At 44.4% G+C, this 11,858-nt stretch overlaps 1 pseudogene; it reads left to right on the top strand.

Moving 5' to 3' along the window:
• Nucleotides 1–18: 18 nt before the first annotated feature.
• Nucleotides 19–11,351, top strand: LOC108700503 (annotated as a pseudogene).
• Nucleotides 11,352–11,858: the final 507 nt, after the last annotated feature.

The raw sequence follows: 11,858 nt of genomic DNA, 5'->3' as shown, positions 1-11,858 counted from the left end.
GGCGCCATGCAGGCCGATGTTTCAGTGACTTCCGTAAAATCACCACCAGGTCTAGGAACCCAGAGCAACCAATCAAAGCCTGGGTCTGCTGAATGAGACATTAGAACCTTAAAGTTTTTGCTACACTAGAAATCAGAGCATCCTTTGATACACATATTTATAATAATCGAATATAAATTGCACATGGACGCAGTGCTTTCTTCCGGGCACAAGTAGTGCGCGCTGCTCTATAAGTAAAAGAACACGATAGAATTGGCTGACTCCTGCTGGATTGTGCTGCAGTTCGCTCCTCTCACCAGCAGTGGCCGCTGCCCGTGGGAATAACCTTTACTTCCAGGCGCTGTGTGGTTGGCCCTAGTAACCAAGAATCGGGATGGGGTGAAGCGGTGGCTGCGCTGCTGTGAGAGCTCGGGTTTAGGCGACCTGGACTCACCAGAGCAAATGGTAATATGTCCCAATCGTTCCTGGGCTGAGGGGAGTCAGTGTCCCCCCCCCAATGTCTCTTGGCTGAGGGGAGTGAATGTCCCCCCTAATGTTTCTGGGCTGAGGGGAGTCAGTGTCCCCCCCAATGTCTCTCGGCTGAGGGGAGTGAATGTCCCCCCTAATGTCTCTGGGCTGAGGGGAGTCAGTGTCCCCCCCAATGTCTCTGGGCTGAGAGGAGTGAATGTCCCCCCTAATGTCTCTGGGCTGAGGGGAGTCAGTGTCCCCCCCAATGTCTCTGGGCTGAGGGGAGTGAATGTCCCCCCTAATGTTTCTGGGCTGAGGGGAGTCAGTGTCCCCCCCAATGTCTCTCGGCTGAGGGGAGTGAATGTCCCCCCTAATGTCTCTGGGCTGAGGGGAGTCAGTGTCCCCCCCAATGTCTCTGGGCTGAGAGGAGTGAATGTCCCCCCTAATGTCTCTGGGCTGAGGGGAGTCAGTGTCCCCCCCAATGTCTCTGGGCTGAGGGGAGTGAATGTCCCCCCTAATGTTTCTGGGCTGAGGGGAGTTAGTGCCCCCCCCCCAATGTCTCTGGGCTGAGGGTATTAGTGCCCCCTCTAATGTTTCTGGTAGGGATGCACCGAATCCACTATTTTGGATTCGGCCGAACCCCCGAATCCTTTTCGAAAGATTCGGCCAAATACCGAACCAAATCCTAATTTGCATTTGCAAACTAGGGGTGGAAAGGGCAAAACATTTTTTAGTTCCTTGTTTTTTGACAAAAAGTCACGTGATTTCCCTTCCCGCCCCTAATTTGCATATGAAAATTCGGATTCAGTTCAGCAAGGCAGAAAGATTCGGCCGAATCCCGAACCAAATCCTGGATTCGGTGCATCCCTAGTTTCTGGGCTGAGGGGAGTGAGTGTCTCCCCCTAATGTCTCTGGGCTGAGGGGAGCCTAGTGTCCGCCCTAATGTCTCTGAAGAGGCTCCCTATAATATAAATGTATATGACACCTCAGTATATGAGGGAGGGAGGTGACTCAGCATTTTAGTGTTGGGCTACTGATACAACATTTCATTACCATGATGAAGTCTCTTCTGCTTCTGATTGTCTGATTTATTAGCAGTTGTCATATTGTATTTATCCATATGTGTATTTCCCCCTAGATTCATCTGCCATGACGACCCAAGGATAAGTCCTACCTTCCGGTGCTCAGTTCTTCCCTTTTCTGGGCACGGGACCAATGTAACCAAGAGCTCAATAACATCATGAGGGAACTTTCTAAATATTTATGCACCACGTTGGAAGAACATATTTTTTGCTCTGTAAGAATGCTTCATAGAAAGAAATAAGCCGCCAGCCATGCCTGTTAGAATGGAGCGACAGAATCCTGGTGCTGTTCTTGCTTATGGGGAAGAGAATCTGAATTTAAGGAAATACAGTGGTATCAGGGAGTGGATTGAGAAGCAGGTGGATCAAACGCTGACCCATTCCATAAGCATGAGAAGAGAACCGGGAAGTACTGAGAATGCTGGCGCTGTTTCTAGTGATGTGGTTCCGAAACCGGCCGGCAAACCCAAGCTGAGGAGGGGGCGGCTGGAGAGAGCAGTGTCGCTGGATGAGAAGCATTGGAGAAAGAGGTTTAAAGCGAGTCAGGACAGCTTAAGGGATCCTGATGAAACAGGATCTTCCAGTGAGTCGCTTCAGAAAGAATCAGAATCGGCTGTTCTGGACCTCACTGATGAATCCAGGGTGGCAAAATAATTGGTCTTTTAGCCACTCCCAGAGCCTTTTTGTCAATACCATGAAGCCAGGTATAGTCCTGGGATATCCAGGGAACAGCCTTCCCTCAAATGGGAAACCTCGACTGTCTCAGATTGAGCCCAAGCATGCTCTCCCCCAGATAGAGATGAATGTAACTTCGAGGGCACTCAGGATGGCTAATCGGATAGACTCGGATTATATGGATTATATATATGGCTTCTTCCCAATTGAGGTACCTGAGGCAGAGCAGCAGTCTGAGCGACACGAGACTGCACAGCAGCGGCATGGTTTGCAATCAGTGTTCCCGCGACTCCATGAAGTCTACTTATAGCCTGCTGACACCTATCCGACCAAAAGATGTGTGGAAGAGGTAGATGCTGGAAATGAGCTCACTTGTGCTACAATTGTATCTAGACATGCTAGTACAGCTGGCTGTACATGCCCAGATTTGGTTGGGCATTTTGGCTGATTTCATTTGGACACGTATGGCCATTCAGGGGGCCGTTTAGCAAGACTAGGTGTTTAGAGGGAATACAATTTCCATCAGTCCAGGAAGTGAATTGGAACTGTTGCTTCTTTTCTTTTCCTATTGTTACAACAGTTCTGGTGGTGGTGCCGGGGGGTCAGCGTAAGTCCATATGAAAGGAATAATACAATGCAAAGATATGGTATCCATCTGTTCAGTTCCGTGGGCCGATTGGTTGGGTTATGGGTCTTGCCCTCTAAGTACTTTTCATACTAATCTGAAGCTGAGCTTTTACTCACTCTTCATTCCTAGAAGTTACCTGGAAGGGAGTTTACTGGCCAGCGGTGCCTTACTGGGGGCAGAAGAACTGGAACAATACTTCCCAGACAGAAGACTGGGAATTTTTATTGCTATATGGAATATGCAAAGAAAAAAGGTACCGTATTTGGAAATGTATGGGTGATGGGTGGCAATAGTTTCATGCAAAACAGTACCAACAAACCTACTCCCATAAAATAATTTAATCTAGGGTTCAAATTGGGATTCCAAAATTCAGTGCTTCTGAGAACATTTATAGTCCTCCAATTTTTTGTTGCTTCAGTTTGCCCAATCAAAGCAAAGTTATATAATATTTAGCGTGATATTTCTCCAAAGCTTGAAGGAGCTTTAAGGCTTTGACTATGGAACAAATCCCTATTTATAAGCAGCTGCTTAGTATTTACTCAGTTTATTCATTTAAAATATCAGGTGCTTTTTAACATCAGAATCCAGGAAACAAGTATCAATTCAGTATATTTCAATTTTATTGTTGTCGGTGTAATGTCTTTATAGTAATCTGCATTACTGCAGGGCAGAAAATCATTGTGTGACTTTCCCAGCATTCCCTGGCAGCTGAGGGATTGTGGGAGATATAGTACAACCCCACCTGGGATGAAGAGAATTATGATTGGTGTATGCTATAAACCACCTTGTATAAATGACCAGTATGAAGCCCAGCTACTCTTGCAGATACAAGCGGCCTCACAGCTGGGTCAAGTTAAAAGTATAGTTGGTGGAACAGACCAGGTAGACGCAGAACTTTGCTGCAAAAAATCCTTTTATTGACACTACATGTTTCGAGCAGAAATGCCCTTTGTGGGTACAGGAACTGACCATAAATGTTAAAAAAATTGATGGGAGAAATACCACATCCAGTGGAAACAAAGAAGCTTTCAAGCTGGGTCAAGTTGTTGCTATGGGTGACTTCAATTATCCAGACATTGACTGGGGTAATGGGGTTGCCAAGACAGAAAAAGCTAGTAGGTTTGTAAATATGCTGAATGACAGCTTTTTATTCCAGCTCGTTGAAGAACCTACTAGGAATAACTCTCTTTTGGACCTTGTAATAAGTAATAATACTGAACTCATCTCTAACATTTTTGTGGGTGAGCATTTAGGGAATAGTGATCATAACATGGTCTCCTTTGAGATTCTGTGGCAGAAGCAATTCTATAAGGGAGTAACTAAAACACTAAATTTCAGACGTGCAAACGTGACAGTATAAGGCCATCTCTGTAACATATTAAATGTGAAATGCTTTTCACAGGGTTAAACACAGAACAAAAATGGGAAGTCTTTAAAATGCTGCTTAATAAATATACTTGTCAGTATATTCCACTTGTAAGCAAGGAACGTCGTTGCAAAGCAAAACCTTTTTGGTTCAATAGAAGTGTTGGTGTTGAGGTGGGTAGGAAAAGACGTGCTTTTATGGCTTTCAAGTTAGCTGGGACAGCCAAAATTGCGAGACAGACACTGTTGACGATAGCAATGACATTAACACATACGTATAAACACAGTGAGAAAATAGCATATAAATAATGTCGCATGTTCCGATTTGAGCAACTAGAAGAGCCCAAGTTACAGAAGAAACACTTAAAATGCTTGTGATCTGCTCTCTAGAATATCTTGCTGAACTAAAAGACCTGGGTGTCCCAGTCTTCTAGCAATTAGAGCTTTTAATTAACTATAAGCTGCTTGACCTTGTACACTTTATATATTCAGCTAGGGCAGTTTGCTGCACCCTGTGCCCCCCCCATTTTCCTGCCTACATTATTATTATTTATGTATATACAGGGCCACAATCAGAATTCACGGGCCCCATACAACAAAATATACTGGGCCCCCTGACAAGTAAAAAAAAAAATAACATTGAAGGTGTGTCCCCCCCCTACAAGTTAAAAAACAAAAACATTGGTGGCCAGGGACAGGTACAAGTAAAAAAAAGCCTTGGTGGCCAGGCCCCCCAAGAAAAAAATATATATCAGCTGCCAGGCCCCCCCAAGTTAAAAAATGAGTGCCCAAAGGTTTAAAAAAAATTGGCGTTGAGTGGAGCTCACATTTCTTGTTCCTCGGCTTCTTTCTGCGGCTTTTGGCAGTGGCTCCTCTCCCACTTCGGCATGGCTCGGCTCCTACTTCCACGCTACTCGACTCCTATTTCGGCGCAACTCAGCTCCTTTGGCAGTTCAAGGGGGGCCAGGGGTTTCCTAATCCAGGAAACACAGCACGTCCGGGCCCCCCTTAAAGGAACAATAACACCAACAATTTAAAGTGTTTTAAAGTAATACAAATATTATGTACTGTTGCCCTGCACTGGTAAAACTGCTGTGTTTGCTTCAGAAACACTACTATAGTTCATATAAACAAGCTGCTGTGTAGCAATGGCAGAAATTGAAAAAAGGCTATATGGCACAGGTTAAATAGTGGATAACAGATAACATTATGTTCTACAGAGTTTATCTGCTATCTGCTGAGCCCTTTCTCCTTTGAATGGCTGCCTCCATTGCTACACAGCAGCTTATTTATAGAAACAATAGTAGTGTTTCCGAAGCAAACACAGCAGTTTTACCAGTACAGGGCAACACTGCATTATATTTTTATTACTTTAAAATATTTTCATTTTTTGATGTTACTGTTCCTTTAACATATAGAAGCCATCGGGCCCAGGACAATTGTGCCCCCCCCCCCGATGGTGGCCCTATGTATAGAGCAGCAGCAAGTTACACTACACTGTAGACATTCAGCAGTTACTCTGTCCCCTCTGTGGCACCAGTATAAGATTGGCAGTTTCCTAGGACTGTCACTCCTGTACTAGATTATGGTACTGACTCCTATATGCAGCCCTAGGTGGTGGTATTCCTCCTGTTCTCTGTGTATATGCAGCACTGTATGGGAATGAATGAGAATGAAGCAGGATTGTGTGATTCTCTTTTCAGGAGAGAGTGGGAAATCTGACTGCAGGAGACACTGGGACCTCATTATGTCCTGCTTCACTCATCCGGTCATGGCGTTCTCTACCTGTCTGTGTTTATCAGCCGCGACCTCATCTGGTTCTGCTCAGGTATGGACTGATTTCACTTAGAGGGATTCAGTCATGATTTTGATGGTGTTGCTTTTATTTCTAAATTACACTGTTTACACTGCAAACAATTCACTCTACAATGTAAAATTTTATTACTGAACCAGCAAGTGTATTTGTATTTTAGTTGTAATATTGGTGTGTAGGCAGCCATCTCAGGTCTTTTTGCTTGGTCATGTGCTTTCAGAATAAGCCAGCACTTTAGGATGGAACTGCTTTCTGGCAGGCTGTTGTTTCTCCTACTTAGGAAGTTATCTTGTGTTAGGGAGCTGCTATCTGGTTACCTTCCCATTGTTTTGTTGTTAGGCTGCTGGGGGGGGGGGGAAGGGAGGGGGTTAATATCACTCCAACTTGCAGTAAAGAGTGGCTGAAGTTTATCAGAACACAAGTCGCATAAATACAAATATACAAAGAAGGAATGCTCTGGGCACACAATAAGCTATACACTCATACTGTACTGTCTAAGGGAATCAATATGGCACCTCCCTCCTCCCCTATGTATAAATACAAATATACAGAGAAGGAATGTTCTGGACGCACAATAAGTTATACCCTTATACTTTACTGTCTGTGGTCTGAACTGCAGTGGAGGATGTGCAGGCTATAGGGTCCCTGTAATATATTAAATGTATACTCTTCAAAAATAATAACTAGCGATTTTTTTTGTTCTTGTCTAGAAGTTGAATCTGACACTGTAACCACACGAATTGTGTCCCAGATCAAGACTAAAGGAGCTCTAGCTGTATATTTCACCTTCTTCAGGACCTCATTCCTTTTCATCACCTCCCATTTTACCTGTAGGTGAACCCCGCCATAGGTCCAGATTATTTATATAGAAGCCTGAAAGACATTTATTAAACAGAATCAAATACTAATAGTTTGTAATAGGGTGGGAATGTAACATGAAAAAAAACAACCACATACCTACTTTGGAAAAGGGCATCACATTTTGGGATATTAGAGGGGTAGAACATACAAATTTTTTGCTAAACTAATAAATATATAATATATGCTAATTGGTTTGGCTTTGTGCAGGTTGGAATCTGCTGACCTGGTTAATAAAACACTTCCCTCATTTATTGTTTCTATCAGTATCTAGTGAGTTTTGTGGCCATAATATGAAACTGTAAGATCTGTTGAATGTTTCCCAGCTGGAGATTCCAAGGCGTGTGACAGAATTTTGGACTACAAAAAAATCATTGAAGGCCTGCAGCTTCCAAAAAACATTCCTGACACTAATCCCTATCGCTTTCATTCTGGTGAGTGCCTGGGGAAACCCTGAGTGCTTGCTTTTATATTGATGTTTCTCTGGATTTATTACTACTTATTGTCATAGGTGTTCTGCCCAGGGAGTGAGAGAGATGCAGTATGACCAGTTGACCAAAGAGATGAATGGAGGTAAGGAGTTCCACCTCTCTCCATTTTGTCAGCCTGTGCCATCTGAATATTGTGTGAAACAGCTGTTTACTAAGACTTTTCTCCTATCTCACTCAGAGACCATATTTAAAGGATTTCAGGAGGCAGAAATTCAGTTCCTTCCTATGTACAAATTTGACATTGGATGTGATGTATATGATAGTACATCCAAACAGAGGACCCCTTCCTATACGGTAAGCAGTGCACGTGACTCGTACATTATACATTTTGTTTCATTATTGCTTAAAAGACAAGGGAAGGGAAAAAGCATATACCTTTATCTCCGTATATTTACTGTGCCACTGCATCCTCTCCATAGCGAATTTTAGTCGACCCACACATCACTACTTGGCCGCACCAAGGCTAGCTCCGCTCATCGCCCCCCCCCACTTCTTCCCAGCACAGTCCCCTTCTTATTACCCCTGCCCTGCACTGCACCATCCCCTTCTTCTTCCCCCAACCCTTTTCCAGCACCATACTCTTCCTCTTTCCCCTGCCCTGTGTCATCCCCTTCCTCTTATTCCTGACCTGCGTCGTCCCCTTCTTTTCCCCCCACCATACCTTTCCTCTTACCCCTGCTCTGCGCCATCCCCTTCCTCTTACCCCTTCCGAGGCTGTCCCCTTTTTCTTACCCCTGCCCTGTGCCATCCCCTTCCTCGCCTCCCACCCCTTCCTCTTACCCCTGACCTGCATCGTCCCCTTCTTTTTCCCCCTTCCTGTGCGTGCGTGAGTGCACGCGCACATGTGCACTTCTTAATGGTCAGGCGCAGCACTGGAGACTGATTTGCCAGTCTCCAGTGCTATTAACAAATCCAGATGCACTGGGCGCCATGCCGCCAATGAAATTCTGCCGCCCTAGGTTCGGGACTTAGTGGCCTTGTCACAAATCCGGGCTTGGGTACCCATCCCAGACTTTCCTGTTCTTGTCTCCCCTGACCCACCTGGGGTGAGTACATCTGCAGTCTGAGAAATCCAAGCCCTGCATGTGCATCATTTTTACTCAGTACCTCCTTGATATGAAACCAAACTGCCCATTACTATTTATGTTAATGACAGCAGGCACAGGGGTTGCGGTGTTATATCAAGTTTTAAACTTTTGGGGATTTTTTTACCCAAAGAATTATAATACATCACTTGTCTGTTATTTAGGACAGAATGGTGTACAAGAGCCAAGATAAAGAGGACATCCGCATGCTGAAATATGCTTCTTGCTCACTAATAAAGACGTCTGACCACAGACCTGTGTTTGGGTTCTTTGAAGTACGGATCAGACCCGGCAGGGACAAGTGAGTGGTTCATATTCCTCACTGTTGCAATACAAATCCATGTCTGAAGTTTTCAGTTTAACCAATTCCCACGGTAACAGGAAACGTTTTAACAATCCACATGAGTTTAAATAGCAACTGAGATAAGATGTTTAATGTCATGTTGGTAACTGCTCAGGTGCAAAAGGATGAATTTATTATAAACAAATATGTTATGTAAAAAATGTTTAGGGGTCATTAAGGCCTTAGTGGCGAATGAAACGAACACTTGTATTCTGGTTGCATGCGCAAGTTAGGGGACAAGAGGGGGGTGTCTTGTTGCCCCTCGTGAATACAGCTGACTGCAGGCAAAGCTGTATTCATGGGGTAGGGGAATTCTGGTAGCAAGGACCTGCGGCACTTACGGCATGGCCAAGTGCAAAGTGTACAAAACATGGTGCCTTGTGCTGTTAGCAGTTGAGCACTTTCATGTCTAGCACAGAAAAGCAACACATACAATTTCCTAGGCCAGGTCTGCTGAGTGAGGCTCATTGCTGACCCTCCTCGTGCATAAATACAATCTCCCTGTTTATTTCAGCATTCGTCTGGCAGCAGGGCAGTTTGACCGAGAGCTTTATCTACTCGGAATAAAAAGGAGAAGCACTCGGCAAGTGCAGCAGAGGCAGGAGGTGAAAAACCAGAAAACCAGCAGTGTATGCACCATCTTCTGACTAAACCTCAGAGACATTTCCTCACCGAGCCTTGGGGATAAACATTCTGCTGTCTGTCAGCTTGTGGCTGGGACTGCTAAACACACAGCAGTGTGACTTGTTGCACTGTGACTCAGTCTACTGAAATCTACCCTTGGGGGTTTAAAGGGACCAGCACAGCCTACTTTTTTTCTCCTTTAAAAGCCTTTGCCACTAATTTATTTCCCTCTGTAAAAGGACACTTGGGGAACAAATACAGGATCAATTAATCTGATTCAACCGTTAATGACTTCACCGTAGTCACACTGGAACTAGGATAATCAAACATTCCCTTACGTCCCCTACGGCAGCACCATGAGATTTATTTTGCTTTCCCTTACATGTAGGACAAGTGAGAAAAAAAGAGTTAATTCTCCCCACCCATAAATACCAGCTACTCAAAACCCCCTCTAGTGTTTTTTTGTCCTACCTTCGTAGGCAGGTGAGTGTATTATCCGCGTAAAGGTGGATGCCATATTAACGTTCTTTCTGGTTTTTTCCTAGATTAAAGATGCCAGGTCCCTAGGGGACTTGAAGACCGCAGACTGCATTACCCAAGAGGTCTTTCAGTCGGAGGTGCGAGTGGCCTCTTAGGTTTTGCCGTCGCCGCAATAGACTGTGCAGCCGAGGGTTGCCCATAAACAAGATGGCGACGATAACCTATGACACGCAACTTAGAGTTGACGTGATTGGTTAAGAGATGTTTACACTGATGATGCGGATCAGGTGTGCTGAAGTTCGCACCAGAGGATCTTTAAAGCTAATCACGCTGTGTTCAGACGCTCCCCTTGTATAGGAGTGTGATCAGCCTGCTGCTTAGACGTTGCTGCCTGGGTTGCAGCCTCCTTATTCAGCACTAAGGTACAAGGTACTCTGTGGGCATGCTTTTTACCTAAGATTCCTTTATAATCTATGTGTAAATTTTCATGTTTTTTCAGATATCTACCCTAGAGCCACCACCTGTCAAAAGACACAGGAAGTCAAAGCATCTGCAGTGTAGAGCATGTGACATACTTCTCCCAGATGACTATGGGAAAAGGTTTTGTAAGGACTGTCTGTCCTATCTGGCTCACAAGGATGTTGAAGCACTTCCTGAAGCTTCTTCTTCGTGGATTAAGGAGTTTATAAAATCAACTATGAAGGATATGTTTAACCAGTTGCAACCTGGCCCAGTCCCTATTGCGGATGATATTGTGAATTCTCCTACAATAGTTAATCCTATATCTTTAGACGGATCAACTCAGGATTCATCCTCGGATGAGGAAGAAATCTTAGCCTTGTTTCCGGTGGAAAGCACTGCGAAATTGATCAGGAGAGTAAGGTTAACGATGGAATCTCTGGAAAGCGAGGATTCGCAGGCAACCACTTCTCAGGTAGCTAAGAAATCTAAAAATTTTCCGGTTCACCCAGTCATGAAAGATTTAATGACTAGAGAGTGGTAAAATCCTGAAAAGCCTCCGTCTATAACAAAAAGACAAAAGCTTTTGTTTCCCATTCAGGAAGAGGAGATACAGTCCTGGGGGACTCCTCCGAAAGTAGATGTAGCCATTGCCAGACTGTCTAATAAAACACTCATTCCTGTGGAAGATGGTTCAGGATTAAAGGATCCTATGGATCGCAAGATGGAGTCCTTACTTAAAAGAGTTTATAATACGGGTACAGCTATTTGTAAGCCAGCCTTGGCTGCCTCGGCAGTGGCTAGATCAACCAGGCATTGGCTCAAACAATTCACGGAGGATATCAACAACAACATATCCCGTGTGGAGCTTCTGGAATCCCTGGAAAAGGTCAATATGGCAGTTGAGTTCTTGTGTGACTCATCCATTGAAAGTATTAAGCTAGCTGCGAAAACTATGGCTTTATCTACAGCATCCAGAAGAGCTTTATGGCTAAGAACCTGGTCAGCTGATTCAGTATCCAAAAACAGCTTATGTGCCATGGCATTTGAACCAGGTCGTCTCTTTGGATCAGAGCTGGATAAACTTTTGGAATCTTTGTCAGGCTCTAAGAATAAGCGTCTTCCTCAGGAAAACCAATCAAATAGGAGCAAAAATTCCTTTTTCCGGAATAGAAGAACATCACCTAAAAGAGATAACTACTTTCAAAGAGACAGAAGAAGGAACGATACAAATTCCTTTCGGCCCAATAGAGCATTCAATTCTTCCAGAGGTGAGAGAGGATTTGGGAAAACCTTCCCACCAAAGAAAAGGCCATCCTTCTGACGCCAGAAGTTTACTGCCGGTAGGGGGCAGATTAATTTTTTTCTTTCCAGAATGGAAAGAAACCATTGCAGACGCATGGATACTCCAATTAATTGCAGAAGGCAACAGAATAGAATTTCTGAGTCTACCTCCTCAGAGGTTTATTCTTACTCCCTTAAATTCTCCAAACAAACAGCTGGCTCTC

The sequence above is a fragment of the Xenopus laevis genome, chromosome 8S (assembly GCF_017654675.1).
Source record: "Xenopus laevis strain J_2021 chromosome 8S, Xenopus_laevis_v10.1, whole genome shotgun sequence".
In the NCBI taxonomy this organism is placed as follows: Eukaryota; Metazoa; Chordata; class Amphibia; order Anura; family Pipidae; genus Xenopus; species Xenopus laevis.
The sequence above is the reverse complement of the archived record's forward strand: the minus strand, read 5'-3'. Positions and strand labels throughout refer to the sequence as shown.